This window comes from Trichosurus vulpecula, chromosome 1 (genome assembly GCF_011100635.1).
Source record: "Trichosurus vulpecula isolate mTriVul1 chromosome 1, mTriVul1.pri, whole genome shotgun sequence".
NCBI lineage: Eukaryota > Metazoa > Chordata > Mammalia > Diprotodontia > Phalangeridae > Trichosurus > Trichosurus vulpecula.
This window is the reverse complement of record NC_050573.1, coordinates 59,761,081-59,778,556: the sequence shown is the minus strand read 5'-3', so window position 1 is coordinate 59,778,556 and position 17,476 is coordinate 59,761,081. Positions and strand designations below refer to the sequence as shown.

Below are 17,476 nucleotides of genomic sequence, written 5' to 3'. Positions count from 1 at the left end.
TTTTTCTGAGCTCACCGATTGCCGGAGAGTCCTGTCACTCACAGCACCCGCCCTCCCCTCCCCATTAGCCCCGCCCCTCACTCCGAATGCAGCCGAACCTGTTGGCTGTCCTTCGTCCCGCCCCTTCTTTCCCTTTCTCCTAGCCTGCCCCAGTTGACGCGCTGTGATTGGCCCAGCGAGCCGTCGTGTCTCCTTTCCCCTCCCCCTCCGGCGGGCGAGTTGGGCTGCGCGGCAGCGGAGGTGGGAGCCTGAGGCGGCAGCGGCGGCAGCGGCCTCCCCTCGGTCCTCCCTCCCTTCCTCCCTCCCTCCTCCCGCCCTCCCAGCTCGCCTCCCGGCTGCCCTTGTGCCTCACACACCCCCCTGGCCTCCTCCGTCCCGGCGCTCGCTCCGGGAGCTGAGCCGGCCCCGCCTGAAGAGCAGCAGCGGCTGGTAAGGGCGGCTTGGGGGGGACTGGACGGGACGGGACGCAGCGTCCCGGGCCCCTCACACCCCCTGCCCGGCCCGGGCCCCAGACCAGCCTCTCCACCCGCCGCTGAGGCCTGCCCTAGACCCTCGCCCTGCCAACGGGGGAGGGGCTTGGGGAGGGAACGGGAGGGGCTGGCAGTGACGGGGGTGGGGGGGAAAATGGGGAGGAGGTCTGGGATTGGCAAGAGGAATGGGGGAGGGGGCTGGCAGAAACGGGGGAGGGGGGCTGATATTGACGGGGGCCCTGGGGAGGGGTGGGAGGAATGGTAAAGGGTTGGAGAGGAAAGGTCTCTGATTGATGGGGAGGGGGCTGTGATTGACAGGGGAGCGGGCTGGGGGAATGGGGCAGCGGGTTAAGGGGAAGGGGACTGAGGTTGATGGGGGTTGAGTTGGGATTGACGGGTGAGTGGGGTTGTGGGGAAGGGGACCGAGATTGATAAGGGAGGGGGCTAGGATTGATAGGAATGGGGAAATTGATAAGGGAGGGGGCTGGGGTCGGGATAGATTGAGGGGATTGGGAGCGGGCTGGGATTGGGGAGGGGGGGTTGGGATCGGTTGAAGGAGGGGAGGGGGTTGGGCTGGATTGGGAGGAGTGAGATTGGCTGGGGGCATGGGAGAAGGGGTGGGGATTGGTTGAGGGGAATTAGGGGTATGGGTCGGGACTGGGGGAAAGGATGGGGAGAGCTATGCTGAGGTGGGGTGAGGAAGAAGGGAATGCGGGACTTGGAATTGGGGAAGAGGGAAACGGGGAGAGGTTAATGTAGTTGAAAGAACGCTGGATTTGGAGTCAGAGGACCTGGGTTCCAATTCCACCTTTGCTGCTTAATGCCAGTGTGACCTTGGATAAATCACTTCACCTCTTTCTGTCTTCTTTTCCCCAATTGTAAAATGAGGGAATTGGATCAGATCGATCCAATTTTTACTGCTCAAAATCTATGATTCTGTTATCCCTTCAGAGAGAAAAGTCTTCTCCTGTGTTAAGGACACAGTTAATAAGGTTTGGGGGGGGGATGGGAGTGAGAAGTTGTGGAGAGAGAAGAGAGGGTGGCTTTCTGGTGGCAGTGATTTTGGGATTGAGAGAAGGGTGAGATGCCTACTAGGAACACTTTCTGAGGCTGGTGGGGGTCACCCATTTTGGAGGGGCACACTGAGATTTGGGTTGGCATGGGGACTTAGGTAGGAGGGGAAGAGTGTACTGATGGCTGAATTTAGAACTAATTTTGGGTTTAGGAGGGTGACATTGAAGTGGGTGTTTCTGGGATGATGATCTTGAAGGATGTGGGTGGCACTTTCCCCTCCCCCTCTCCCCCCTCAGTGAGTGGTTTGAGATCTGAGGGATGAGGATGGAGGGGAGCAATTAATAGAAGTGACAGTCCTTTGGGTAAGTGTCATTGGCCTGTTTGTTGGGCAGCAAAGGTGGAGATCTGATGTTCAAAGATGCAATTAGCTGCTGTGGCAAAGGGGCAGGGTGGGGGGGGGGATCCTTTCAGGTATCATGTCTCAGAATCTGTTTCTGGACTCCATTTATAATTGGTGGAATTTAGGGTGTCTTGGAAAATTGATTAGGAGGAGGGGAAGAGATGAGTGTTTGGATTTGTTAGGGATACTCCCAGTAGATATGATCTTTAAAACTGGAGCTTCTCAGAAAACAACTTCAAAACTGGGTTGTTTTTTTTTTTTTTAGCATTTAATTAAAGACACACACTGCCCCCCCCCCAGTACTCCCCTTAAACATTTGTATCTGAGGACGATTAATCACGGACCATAGTTTTTAGTGAAAGGAAAACTCTTATTGCCCTTGGAAAATTTGCCAACTGTAATTTTCCTAGGTTGTGTGTGTAAATGCTTATACTAACATTAAATCCAAGATTAGATATCCATCCCTGCTTAATATTTACTAACTAGATTTTAAACTGGAATCCGACTCTTCTGAAAGGACCTTGAGGTATTTGGGTAATTCTTATTTTTGTATAAAATGTTTACTTTTTAAATATTCTTGAGAGTGATGCTCCTTGATGAAGGCTAAAGCAACAGTAACTTTATTTTCATTGTGGTCTGGTAAATACCACATTCTGGGAAGGGGTGAGGCTGTCATTTGTAGGAAAGACTACTCAGTATGAATTCTCTAGGTCTGTGGAACAAACTTTTCTTTTTTTTTAAACTACATTTTATAGTAGTATCAGAAATGTTTGTTGGCTTAAAGTGTCATAGGTTTTATCATTCACATCTGGAACCATGTGATGATGCTTCAAAATCTGTTTACTATGCCAGTTATATATTGAGTCTTAGTAATTCCCACATCAAACAAGTTGCTAGAACAGCCTTTCTTTGGCCTGGAGCTGTAGCTTCTCACCTCTGAAACAGAGTGAAACAGAGAGGCCTGGGAGTCTTCAGGTGCTCTCTACCGTTTGGGGTGGTTTTCCTGTGGATTTGTTTTCACTTTGGTTTTGTACCCCCTGCCAGGCCAGGCGGTGGTGCATGGGAGAGTTGCAAGATAGATTTTATGCAAACTTCTTTTTTTTTGTCCCCCATGCTATGGCCTTTGCCTGTCATACCTTTACCAGTGGTGGTGTGGTGAGGGATTGATTGCCCAAAGTGGAACTTTGGTCTTGAGGTGGTTCGTTGTACAGTTGCTACACATTTGAGTCCTCTCTAATGGCCGATTTTTGAAATCTTGTCTCTTCAGTAACCTCAGGAAGTTTCACTTGAGATAACACTTCAGTTTTTACATTTTTTTCAGCCTTTCTCAAGTTCTCTATGTTGACCTCAGTGCTTTCTCTTGGGTCTAGAAAAGATTTCTTTTTTGAAGACTTCAGGATGCTGAAAACCTTATTTTTACTTCTTCTGAGGAGACAGTCCCCTATTCACTAAGGCTTTGAGCATCTCACTACATTTTCTTCTTTTAAGTGTTTTGGAGCATCTGAAAAAAATGATGTTGAAAATCTTTTCCTTTAGCACCATGTCAAGGTTGGTTAGCCTGGGCACCCTCTCGCTGCCTGGGCTCAGCTGCCATGGTGGATTTGAAGTGTTGGTTATAAATGAGTTGGATGTTGTGGGGAACTTGGTTAATAATCTTTTGGGGAGGTAAAATTTGCTCTTTTCTAAAACAAACAGATTAGTAATTGCCTACCTTCTGAAGTTCATGATTTTGCTTTTGAAATGTTTGTCTTATGGCACCTTAATATCCAGGAAAACACTCAGCTCTAATGAAAATCAGGTAGGAGTTCTAGTCTCAGGTGAACCAGACCTTTGCAGTTTGAAGAAACAGGCCGACAGAAATCACTGCCTTTTATAACCCTTTTGAGGTGGCTGGTGAAATTTAAAAGAATCACCTCTCAGCATATCTGTCTATCTGCCCATCCATCCATCTAACCATTCATCTCCTTTCTTCTCCTCTTATCTCTGTCTCCCTTCTTCCTTCCCTCCACATATGTGTGTGTGTGGTGTGTATGCGTTTGTTTCTTCATCATCTGTCTCCTGGATATATATATTTTTCTTTGTCTCTTCACACAGTAAGTAGAAATGGTGTCCAGGCCTTGGGGATGTCCTGAAAGCTCACCTTACGTATGACCTCTGAGAATTTCTGGCACTGGTTGTTTTGTAGCCTGCATACCCTCCTTCTCTGTGTTTACCATTTGTTAGTTCTTTTGACCTCTGTTGCCAAGGTGATGTGCTGTGCTCTCTTCCCTCTTATGAAACTCCCTAATTTGATGTACAAAATGTCAGGAGAAATTAAAGAAGGAGGTGAGTACAGGCAAATGAAAATGGGAGTAACATTTCAGTAAAGAGGATGCAGGGTCGGATGAGGCCAGGATGTTAGTTGACTTGGTACAATAACCCAGCATGGTGGAGAGGTCCCATGTTTACCCCTTTCCTCCATTGATTTCCTAAAGGCTGCAAAATCATCACCTGTACATGGTGAAATTCAGACTATTTTCTTGGGTTGTACTGGCATAGTGGCTGTAATACCTCCATGTTCATCGCCAAGACAGCTTCAGCCTCCTGGCTTCTTAAAAGATGGTAGCCTATTTCTGGCAAAGTATTAGTGCTGTGGACAGCTAGATGGCATGGTGAATAGAAAGCCAGTCCTGGAGTCAAGAAGACTTGTCTTCCTGAGTTCAAATCCAGCCTCAGACACTTACTAGCTGTGTGACCCTGGGCAAGTCTGCCATAGCCGCTTGCTTGCCTGTGATGTGCTTGACACTCTTCGTACTCTGATATTTCATTTATTCAAGCATTTATTAAGTGCCAGACTCTATGCTCAGAAGAGCTAGTGTTGTAAAGAATTCCTGCTTCCAATGAGCTTACATTCTATTGAAGGGAAATCACATATGCACAGGTAAGTGCAAAATAAATACAAAGTAAATTTGAGTCTTGAGCCTAAGAGGATATTAGACCTATCTCCTGAGGAAATGAATTGCAAATAGATTTATTAAGCCCTTGTTATGAGCCATGTCAGTCATAGAAGCTTGAGGGTGGGGACCATCTTTAAACCTTCTCTTCTAAACAGGGGAGACAACAGGTTTAGGAGGGTAGTGGTCAGGAAGGGATATTTTGGTTTGGAAAATTACAGGGATAGTTAGTAGGGTGAAGGAAAGGGAATAAACATGTGTATACCATCTACTGTGTGCCAGGCACTGTGCTCTACAAATATCTCGTTTGATCCTCACAGCAACCCTGCAAGGTAGATGCAGTTATTATCTCTATTTTCCAGTTGGAGAAACTGAGGCAGACAGCAGTTAAGTGTCTTGCCTAGGGACACACAGCTAGTAAGTGTCTGAGGCTGGATCTGAACTCAGGTCTTCCTGACTCCAGGCCCAGCACTCTATCCACAATGCCTCCTAACTGCCTCTCGTAGAGCCACAGAGGAGTAGGTTGAAATACCTTTTCCAGGAGCAATGACAGAGTCCGTTTGATTATAATTTCTGAACTAGAAAGTAGGGGAGGGGAGACATAAAAAGGTTCTATTCGCCAGAGCTTGAAGAAAGCCATGTTGGCTGGAGATGGAAGTGAGTCATGGCTGGATCTAGGCCTAAATGTCATGGGGGACTGAGGCAACCACCAATCAGGATATAGGCCCCTCTCTTCAACAAAAATATTAGGGATCCCTCACGATAGACAGCTGAACAGTCTTGTTGGGGTAAATTTTAAAAGAGCTGATAGTTTCACAAAACCTTAGACCTAGTAAAGGCAGTTGTTTAGTCATTTCAGTCATGTCCCCATTTGGGGTTTTCTTGGCAAAGATACTGGAGTGGTTTGCCATTGCCTCCTCTGGCTCATTTTACAGATGAGGAAACTGAGGCAAACAGGTTAAATGAGTTGCCCAGGGTCACACAGCTAGTAACTGTCTGAGGCCAGATTTGAACTCAGGCAGAGGAGTCTTCCTGATTCCAGGCCTGGCACTCTATCCACTCTGCTACCTAGCTGCTCCACTAGAGCCAGTGGGGTGTAGTAATAAATAGCATTTCTTTGGAGTTGGAAGACCTAGGGTTGAAACTTTGCCACTTGCCACCTGTATGCCTGTGAGCCATCTTTAAAAATGAGCACCAGACTAGATGGTTTCTAAGGGACCTTCTGGCTCTCACAATCCATATACCATATTAGTAAATTTTTCTTGTGCTTTTTTTTGGTGATATTTTGCTTTTGCAAGGTTAGGAAAAAATACTGGCATAAGGAGCTTTGAGTGGCAATACTGAAAGAGAAAGAGTTCTCTGTTTTAATTTGAGACTTTGTACAGGCCTATATATCTAATGTTGGAGTGTATCATTACAGAGAACAGTTTCCTAGAAACAATGCTATAAAGGGGATAGCAAACAGGTGGACACTCAGGGGTGTTAGTGGTGCCAGGGCTGCAGCCTAGTTCGGACCATTCTGTTTGCAAGGGCAGTAAGGTTACAGCAGGGTTTTGCCAGCACTCCAGTGAAGTTCATTTAATATGTCAATGCCATCATTGCCAAATGTTGATCAGGGCCAGAGCTACAGTGAGTATGTCTGCGTGCATTACTCCTTCCTAATTTCAATAAGAACATGCTAGGGGAGGAGGGACAATCTAAGAAGAAAGTGTACAAATTTGGAATTGCCTTAGAAATGGATGGATGGTCTAAGCTCTTTTAGCATTCAGCCAATGGTCTTTTTGTCAGACTTGCTAACGGGGGAAGTAGAAGAAGCTTGTCAGAACTTTCCAAGGGAAAGCTAATAATTTATAGCTAAGTCTTAGGATTATACCTTCATCCAATGGCCATTGAAAGATTTATAATTCAACTAGAGGAAGGGAGGGTGTTTACTAACCCCCAACTTCTGCTCTCCTTGCTGAGTTGTGGGTGGATATGGTGGAGGGATGTGGGCAAGACATCAGTGCAGTTAAGTGGATTGATAGTGGTTGAATGGCTAGCCCTAAAGAATTGCCACTAGTGGGTATCTGTGTTAGCTTAGGAAGAGATCTTTGGGTTTTCTCTTGGAGTGCCCCAGGATCTGTCTGTATTTTGTCCTGTGCTGTTTAACACTAATCAGCAACTTGAATAAAATCCATAATCAAATTGTAGATTTGCAGTACATAGACAAGGAAGGAAGGAAGGATCCAAGTATTTTTTAAGTCCTTACTATGTGCCAGGTACTGTGTTAAGAGCTTTACAAATATGGTCTCATTTAATTGTCCCAACAACCCTGGGAGGAAGATTCTATAAGGAAACAGAAGCAGACCTAGGTTAAGGGCCTTGCCCAGAGTCACCCACCTAGTAAGTGTCTAAGGCCAGATTTGAACTTAGGTCTTTTTGACTCCAGGTCCAGCCCTCTAACCACTGTGCCTCTTGGCTGCCGCTGTAGAGCTAAGGCTGCTCACTCTGGCAAGGTCAGTTAAGACCTTGTCAGGACAGACAACTGGGCCAAATAAAATAGTGTGAAATTTAATAGGGATAAGATGTACAGTCTTAGATGAGGCCCAAACAATCAATTTTACACATACAAGATAATGGAAGATATGGCTAGTCAGGAGTTTGTTTGAAAAAGATCTAGGGGTTTCAGTGGACTACAAGTGGCCTCGATATGAGGCAGCAGTGTGCAGTGATAGCCAAAGCTGCCGTTGTAATCCAAGAATGCATTGCTTGACACAGTGTTCAGAACATGGTGGCAAATGACAGCTCTGTCTTCTCCCCAGTCACACATGTGGAGTACTGTGTTCAGGCCTGGGCACCACATTTTAGTTGGGACATTGATGAGGATGGTGAACTTGAGAACAAACTGAGGTTGGGGAAGAGGAGACGTTGGTGGGGAGTATGATTGCTGCTTTCTCTGAAGGGCTGTCCTTTCTAAGAGGGCTTGGTCCCAGACAGACGGCACAGCTGGATCAGTACTGTGGAGGGACAGGCTGAGACTTGATGTGAAGATAATGTTCCTAACAATTCAAGATACACAAAAATAAAACTGACCTGTCTTGAGAAGTTGAGTGCCTCTTCAAGAGAGCTCTCAAGCAGAGGCTGACTGTTTGCTTGTTGGCTATGTCATAGAGGAAATTCCTATTGAGGACTGGATTAAATGACCACCAAGGTCCCCTTTGTCTCCAATTCTGCGATGGGGAGGACAGAGAAGGAGCGGGGGAAAGATTTCTGGAAAGCAGAGCTTGGTTAAGATGGAGCGACTTCTAGTTCCATTCTGGCAGAGCTGGGTCCACTGGGAATGCTAGAAGTTTATTCAGATTTAGTGTGATTTGGAGTATCTGTTCCCTAAAGCACTAGTAACTAGAAAACAAGAGGCAAAAAGATTTAATTTTGGACAGACTGCTACTAAGACTGTTTAGTTTTGAACTTTTTCTGCTTTAGCCTCCTTGTTGTGCAGGGGTTAATAATTTGTCCATATATGTGTGTTTTGTTGTTGGGGTTTTTTTCAGCCTTAAGTTGGCAGGCAAGTTGGTCCCTGCGCAAGAGTTGAATATTGTGACTGTTTGAGTGAAAATGAACGTTTCCTTTCCTTAGCTTGTTGGCTGAAGACAATTATCTTTTTCAACACGTGCTGAACTTGAAAACACCTTTCTCTTTAAATTGAGAACTGACAGGCTATTAGCTCCTAATGTAGGCTGGTTTTAAAATGTTTGTGGCAAAGAGAGAGAAACGGAATGGAGGAACTGAGGATTAGAAAAAATTGCTCATCACTAAACTTAGGAAATCTAAGCGTTTGTAGGTTCAAGTTTTCTCCGGCCTGCAGCTCGCAGAGATAGGAGGAAATGGGGAAGGGTGGGGCTTTGTATATGGGTTGGGTACTTTTTATTCTTAAAAAAAAATCTTGTCAGTTTAAGTCTCTGGGGTTAGCAACCAACCGAATGGGGACAAAAACAGGCCAAAGATGGTTAAGGAAACCAAAGCAGATGTGTTTGTCTGGGTGCTCTTTTTAATTCTTGTTATATATACATACATATGTGCTGATGGACAAGCTTGGTAGGTTGTCAGTCTAACTACATATTGTCTGAACGATAGATATTCTCCACTGACTTGATTTTTCTAGGCCCAACTCTTGAGTGATAATGTCTCATCCAGGAGGCTCTGAAATGTTCCGGGGCTTGATTTAGCCCATGCTGTTGTTATCTACAAACAGGATCACCTGGAGGACCTCACTATTGTCTGGCACATTCCTCCTTCAGTAGAGCTCTGTGCTGTGGCTCTATCTCTGGAGAAAAAGGTGTCATTAAAGAACTATATGAGTGAAGAAAAAATGGTTATGTCAAGAGTGAGTGATGGCTAGTGGCCCTTGTGCTCCAGCACTGTTCCTGGGTATCAGGAGACATTGAGAAGAACCCTAGCACTTTGAATGGACCTCATATAGCAATCTTATGGCGAGAGGTACGGAACGGCAGGCATAGATGGATTGCAGTCGGCATCATTGAGAGAAATACCTGCACTGATGAAACTATGGAATCATTTGAGTAATAATAGTTGATGTTTATGTAGCACTTTCTAGTTTGTAAGATGTTTTGTGCTTCACAGCCATTATTTCATTTGAGCCTCACGCCAGCGCTGCGAGAGATCGGTAGTTCAGCTATTATTCTCCCCATTTTGTTACAGAAGAAATGGAACCACAGAGAGGACTTGCCTAAAGTCAGATGGGCAAAACTAAGATTCCAATCCAGGGACTTTCCAGTATATCCCAGTTGACTTATCTTCATTGTGTTTTCTTCAGTTCCTTAGAGATATGTATTTTTTTTATTCCTTGGGTATAATTTTTTGGGATTGGGGACTTCTCCTTTTCTCTATATAGGAGCAGCTAGTTGGTGGAGTAGATAGAATGCTGGGCTTGAAGTTAGGAAGACCTGAATTCAAATTCAGACAGAGGCACTTATCAGCTGTGCAACCCTGGGTAAGTCACTTAACCTCTGTCTGCCTTAGTTTCCTCATTTGTAAAATGGGGATAATAATAGTAGCTATCTCCCAAAGTTGTCATGAGGATAAAATGAGGTGATATTTGTAATGTGCTTTGCAGATCTTAAAGCCTGTATAAATGCTAGCTATTTAGCCATAATCAAAGGCCTATGGGAAAAATAGTCCTCTTCTAAATTGTCATTGGCATTCAGAGTCAGCAGATTTCATATGTGTGGAGCTGGAAAGATTCATAGAGATCATGAGGTGGTCTTAAACATGTTACCTAGCTAATTATGAAAGGTAAAAAGGGAAATTCAGCTCACTGTTAAGATTTGACACAAACCAACCAAGGCCAGGAAACTGTTGTCTTCTGAATCTGTTTCTGTCCTCTGCTCTCACCCCAAGGAGTAGGGGAGCCCCTTCTCTAGGGCGTGAGGTTTCCTGTTCCAGTGTGTTGTTGAGAATAAATACTCCCATTCATATATATATATATATACACACATATATATACATATATATATATATATATATGTACACACACACACACACACACACACACACTGCTTTTAGGTTTACAAAGTGCTGTCCTTAGAATAATTTTGTAAGGAAGGGAGTATATGTGATATCCTGTTTTACAGAGAGGGAACGGAAGCTCAGAGAGATCCTGACCTGGGCATCCTTGTCACCCAGCTGGTCGGTGTCAAAGACTGGAGTCAAACTCAGGTTTCCTGATGCCAGTTCCTGCACTTTTCCCACTCTTTTGATTTCTTTTTTGGCTCTGACAATCTGTAAGAATTAAGTGTTTTGGTGTCAGACTTGAATGCTCTTTCTTTCCTCTTGCTTCAAGAATGAAAAAGACTTGCTGGAAAGCAGGATGTATTTTGGGTGGTGTTTGGACTTCTTTTTAATGTGAACCTAGGATGGTGACACTAAATCAGCCACTGAAACCACCAGATCCTTCTGCAGCAAAATAACAGGATTTCCTCAATGTTCTCTTTAGGATAGAAGTGAGCTCGGGGTCAGCCAAACTTTCAAGGTCTGCCAAGTGGGGCTACTTATTGTGCAGAGACCTTGTCCTTAATGGGAAGAAGAAAGGGGTTCCACTTCCCTCCATTAGTCTACAGAGAACAATTTGGAATGATGAAATTTCTACTAATGTTCTTCAAAAGCCCTTTAAGTTTGTTTTGTTTGGAGATGGTTTATCATCTATTTTTAAACCTATAGAATTTTTGTGTGGGTTGTTTCTAAGCCCCACAGGGTTTCTGTCCATTCCCTTGCTCTATTGCAGCTTAATCCTTCAGGGCTTTGGAGTGTTGTTTTATTTCCTTCTGCTGCTTTAATTAAATAATTTCCCGTCTTCCTATACCCTTCTTCTCCCTCTACCCCCCTCCCCCAAAACATATTCTCCTCTCCTCCCCTCCCCAACTCTTTCCTCCCCTCCCCAACTCTTCCCTCCCCTCCCCTCCTCTCCCTTCCTCTCCCCTCCTCTCCCCTCCTGTCCCCTCCTCTCCCTTCCTCTCCCCTCCTCTTCCCTCCTCTCCCCGTCCCTCCCCTCTCCTCGTCCCTCCCTTTTTCCCTCTCTCCTTCTCTCCCCACCATCTCCTCCTCCTCCATCTCCCCCTACCCCCTCTTGTCCCTCTCCCTCTTTCTCTCCCTCTCTCCTATTTGCTTCTGAATTGGTTGCTTTGAATACCAAATGTTTCTATACACATGCCAATCTTAGGTTGATTTTTCTCTTACCCACCTGTGTATTTTTGTTCATGATGTTCTCTTACCTTTTTTTCTCCTCTCTGCCTGTCTAAATCCTACCCCTTCTTCAAAGGTTCAACTCTCTCTCTGTCTCTGTCTCCCTCTCTCTGTGTCTCTGTCTCTCTCTCTCTCTCTCTTTTAGTTAGCAAACATTTATTATGCTCCTTCCATGTACAAAGCATTGTGGTAGGCCCCAGGGATTCACAGACCCCAGTTTTGCATTCTAGCAGCATACATTCTGGGGGATGGGATGAGGAGTGCATAATATATACAGCTATAATAGAAGATAGAATGTGATGGGAGGTAGGGGGAAAGGAGATCCCAATTGCTCTAGGAAAATTTAATGAAGGAATGATGACCTTCAGTTGGGGGAAATGCTTCATTGCCCTTGACCTGAGCTTTGAAGAAAGATTCCAAAAGGTGGAGATGAGCAAGTCCTAGAATTGTAGGCCTGATGGTTCTGTGAATACATGGAGCTGGGAGCTGGGCATGCAGAGGGTAGAGCAGTGGGGTCAAGCTCAGGTAGAAGGTAGGCCCAACTGTCTTTATGAAAGGATCCCTGCTGGCCTCATATTGACTTAGTTTTAAATATAGTTAGTTTTACCTATATTTTACTATATACATACATACACACACACATATATATATATATATATATATATATATATATATATATATATACACATATATTATTGATTTTGTTAAATATCTCCCAATTACATTTCAATCTGATTCTGGAAGTACTGGGGAGAGTTGTGGGCCCCTGGGGGCTATGTCTGACACCTCTAGGGTAGAGAGCAGCTGCTATAGTCTAGCTATGCTACAAGGTAGAGGGACTGAGTGAGGAGAGTGATAGGAGCCAGCATCCAGTGGCTCCAGGAAGGCAGATATAGAGGGAAGGGATATAGAGCTGGAAGGAGACCTGAGAGATAGTTTGGTTCAACCTCATTCCTCCCCAGGTTGTGTCTGGTCCAAGATCACATTATTAGGAAGCAGAAGAATCGAGATTTAAACCCAAGTGTTCTGAATCCACATTCAGTGCTCTTTCCATTAGGCCACAATGCCTGCCTCTTTGTCTGGTCTTCCAGAAACCTTTCTTCACTATTTTAGCCTTCACTGATCTCCCACTCTTTTGAATTGCGGTTGCATTTATTCTTGATAAAGCACAGTTTAGCACTTGATTGTTTTTGAAAGTTGTAAGTCTCATTCATTGTTTCATCAAAAAGAAAGCAAGTTGTACAGAGTAGAAATTCCCTCTTTTATGTAGTCTTCTTTTATGTTCTAATGTGTATTTGGAAGTGTTCATTTTATTTGATGTTTAGTAAATTCAGAATAAAAATAGTTTTTAATTTATTTTTGAGAGTTTTTTGCATTTTTGTCCCATTACATGTAAAAACAATTTTTAACATTAGTTTTAGAAAAATTTTGAGTTCCAAATTCTTCCCCTTATTGAGAAGGCAGCACTTGATCTTACATTGTATTTTCTGTAAGGTGCTCAGTGCTGGAGAATCAGTCCATTAACAAACATTTATTAAGCTCTTTATATGTGCTAAAGAATTGAGATACAAAGAAAGGAAAAAGTGTGATCGCTGCTCTCCAGGAGCTTGCGTGATAACAGGGGAGACATTTCTATAACTAGGTACAAACAGTGGAATGTCTTCTGCCAAGCCTGCCCTCACCCTTGTGTCACAGTAGAAAACATATGGCAAGTCTAGGACATGCTTTGCAGCTGTTCTGTCAGAATGTGCATACATGTGGCTCCGACAATGCTCTATTGGCATTTCCAAGAATCCTTTGCCTCACTTATACACCCAACCAGATTTCCTTGCCAATTGATTACAATTCAACATCGTCATTCTCATCACTGAATACTTTGCTTATAAGCTATGTGAAGAAACATCGAGGAAGAAGGTGGTAAAATGAATGGAAAATAACACTGAGTTGAGAGTCAGACTGGGTTCAAATTCCAGCTCTGTTACCACCTGTGTGACTTGGGGCACACAAGTGTTTGCCCTCTGGGACTCAGTTTTCTTTTCTGTCAGTGAAGGGTTTTGGAAGAGATGATCTCTGAGACCTTTTCAATTCTGAAACTGACAGTCCTCTGTAAGACTGAGGAAGGTGATATACAAGATTTTCAAATGTAAACTATTATTTTTAAATTTAATATTTTTCAATTAATAAAAATCCATTTTCCTTCCCTCCCACCTCCTCCTCCACTGTCAGTCAGTCAATAAACGTAGGTACCAGGCTCCAGGTTAAGTACTAGCCATACAAAAAAGACTGATGACAGTCCCTGCCCTCAAGGAGCTCACAATCTGATAAGGGAAGACAATAAGCAAGTATGTACAAATATGCACAAACAAGCTATATACAGAATAAATAGAATCTAATTAACAAAGGGAAGGCACTAGAATTAAGAGGTTGAGAAAGGCTTCGTGTGTAAGATAGGATTTTAATTAGTAATTTTAATCAGGAAGCCAGGGATGCCAGTAGGTAGAGACAGGAGAGAGTATTCTATGCATAGGAAACATTGCCCAGAAGTTACCCAGAGCTTAGAGATGGAGTGTCTTATTTGTGCAACAGCAGGAAGGTAGTTGTCATTGGATCAGAGTATATGGTGGGGTGTAAGATGCAAAAAGAAGGGAAAGGTAGGGGTGGAGGTCTAGGTAATGCTGGGCACGCATTTGATCCTAGAGGTGACAAGGAGCCACTGGAGTTATGTAGGGTGGGAGGCTGTGGGGTATGACTTGGTTAGACCTATGCTTTAGAAAAATCACTTGGGTGGTTAAAAAAAAAAAAAGGAAAACAAAATCCTCCTAACAAATATGCATAGTTGAGTAAAATAAACTCCCACATTGGTCATGTCCAAAAAATATTTCTAATTCTGCATCCTGAGCCCATCATTTCTCTAGAGGTAGGTAGCACGTATCATTATCAGTCCTTTGGAGTCATGTTTAGTCATTGTGTAATCAGAATTGTTTGTCTTTACAATGTTGTTGAATAAATTTTTCTGATTCTTCTTTATTCGCTCTTAATCCATACAAGTCTTTCCAGATTTCTCTAGAACTATCTCTTTCATAATTTTTTAAAGCACAATAGTATTCCAGTACATTGTATGTATTCAGCCATTCCCTAATTGAGAGATACCTTCTTAGTTTCCATGGTAAGCTATTATTTGTCCAGATTCATTCATACCAAGTGGTCCCCATGAAATAGCTAGATTAAGGTTGTAGTTACTCCATGGACAGAGCCAAACCCAGTAGGATATGCCTGTATTCCATGGAATTGATTTTTGGAATTATAGGACACGGTTTCAAATTCCTAGACCTCACCAACCCTTTCATTCCTAAAGTGCTATATGATAGTTCTTTTCCTCAAAATCAAAGCAAAATTTTCTTTTGAGAAGTGAATTCAGTGATATGTCTCAATCTAATTGCAGAATTACAGTTACCAGAAAATCCAGATAATTCAGTCTCCTAGATGTTTTATATATACATGATACTTAAAAATCATGTCCCCAGGAAAATTCTTGGTATATAGAAAAGTAATTAAGCGATTTTTTTTTAATCTGAGGTGGTGACCCAGATTTAGGTATATAATGATGAATGATTCCCTATAGACCTTTCTCTTTGAGTGCCAGTTAGAAGTGAGAAAAGATCTTTCTATATATTTTAGAATTCCAAAGCCTTTTTTTATTGAGAGATAATTCACAACTTAGGTTGGTTAAGAGCATAATGATAAGAAAAAAAAACAAACCTGAGATTTTGAAGAAAGTATTTAGGGTGGCAAGGAGTTTATTTCCTTCTATTTTATGCTCACACTTTTTTGTATTATTGGGGTTTTTTGGTGGATCACTGCCTGAATGGCCCTTAGTTGGAGCAGTCTTTGGATGTTCTGGAGACACTTTCTCTTTTCCTGTTAAAACTTTGTAGTTCTGACTGAGAGCTGACACAGGGGTTCTTTCTTTAAAGAACAGTAACTTGAGAGTGAGTCAGGAGCCTCAACTCTGTTGTTAACTTGCTGTGGGATCTTGGGCAAATGACTCTCTTTCTCTGGATCTCAGTTTCCTTATCTGAGTAAAGAGTAAAAAGAGTAAAAAAACCTGATCTCAGGGTACTTCCAGCAGTACATTCTACAAGTCTATGCTAAATGGATTTTTAATGCCTAGGATGAATTTTCCATATGCGATCTTATTTATCTTTCGTAAATTTTTGGCCTGTTTTTGGATTATGGGACCTTAGGGAAATGTAGTTCCCACTGGTACTTTGTGAGTGTAAATCTTATATGTATGCCAGTTAAGGTCATCTCTGTCCTTTGACTCTGTTCTTATTTTCCATGAGAGAGGAGAGTCTGTGATCCAGTATTTTCTATACTTAACTCACTGAGTTCTGAATGTCTTTGTGATTAAAAAACCTTTTGTTATAAAAATGAAACTCTAGTGCTTATTTAACACAGATAATATGACCATTCCTTGTTGTTAGGTATTTTTTCTTGTAAGAGCATGAAAATGACCCAGTATTCCCACTTTGGCTCCTTACCTCTCCTGTTTATACAGCTCTGAGAGACTATCTCCCAAGTTATGTCTTACTTATACTGGGGGAAAGAGCATCTTGCACTTTTAGAAGAGATAAGCTCCTTGGTGTGTGTCAATTTCAAGAGCCTGCCCTGTGTACCATGTGAGAAATACTCAACTGTTGAGCTTGGGAAATAAGACTCTGGACAAATTGCAAAATATATGCAGTTGTAATTGTTCTGAAACCATTGCACCAGATAGGAGAGTGTAGTTGAATGAGCCATGCACTTGTAGTCAGGAGACCTGGTTTGAATCCTGACTCTGACACATGTGACTGGGCAGATGATATAGCCTCTCTGAGCCTCAGTTTACATGTGTAGTGACATTTATACTACAAATATCACAGGGTTGTTGTGAGGAGAGTGTTTTGTAAACCTCAAAGTGGCATATGACAGACGTGATACTGTTGTCAGAGTGTATCAGAGTCCACCTAGAAAGAAAGAATAAAGGAGGGAAGTGTGAGAAACAAATCACAAACCTGGTAAGGGAGCAGGACAAAATAGTGATGGGGGAGTCCTTTCTCTTTCTCTGCCTCTCTGAATGTCTTTGTCTCTATCTCTGTCTCTCTCTTTCTCTGACTCTGTCTCTCGTTGTCTGTCTTTGTCTCTCTCTTTGTCTTTCTCTTTATCTCTCTGTTCCCTCCCCACACCCTGCTCCCTTTCCCTCTGTCAAATGTAGGGCAGCGAATAATTTCTTGATTCCATTAAAATGATAAGTTTATACTCTATAAAGTAGAGGAAACAATAAGGGGAAATTATTTTCTGGATTTGATTCTCAGTGACAAGGGAGACCTGGTTGTTGGGAGTGGAAATGAGAGAAGGAAATGACCCCTCCTGTTTATAATTTGTGATAAGAGAAGGAAGGAAAAGCCAGATATGCATCCTAGGTTTGGGGAGATCGGATTTCAGATGGGTCAGAGGAGGGATAAGCAACATGATCTGTCCTAATATTCTACCGGACACTAAACTTTAGGAAGTCTTAAGGATGAAATTCTGAAGACACAAAGAGAAGGAACAGGAGTAAGAAGCTGGAAGCTGGTATGGATGCGTGAGGAATTTGCTCACCAGCTGAGTTTTTGAAAAGATGTCCACAAGATGAAAGCAAGAACATATAAAAGGGGACGAATATGGAAATGCTACATACTTCTTCAAGAGTGATATAAAGAGTGCCAAAGTTCAGGATGAGCTAAGGTTGACTGGGAAAGTTAAGGAAAACAAAACAGAGATTTAGAAAAGCTATGTTGGGGGGAAAAAGACTCAAAGAAAGATAGGACCACTGCTTCAGGTAGGTGGGCTGATTACTGACCACAGCAAGAAGGTAAAGCTACTCCACTCTAATTTTGTTT

The 17,476-nt window shown here is 43.0% G+C and overlaps 1 protein-coding gene across 2 annotated transcripts in view; it reads left to right on the top strand.

Moving 5' to 3' along the window:
• Positions 1-326: 326 nt before the first annotated feature.
• GNG7 (G protein subunit gamma 7) overlaps positions 327-17,476 on the top strand; it is a 364,198-nt gene continuing 347,048 nt past the window's right edge. For both annotated transcript variants that reach the window (XM_036756425.1, XM_036756410.1), the window contains exon 1: positions 327-429. The gene's annotated coding sequence lies outside the window, so the exon portion shown is untranslated. The remainder of the gene's footprint in view (positions 430-17,476) is intronic.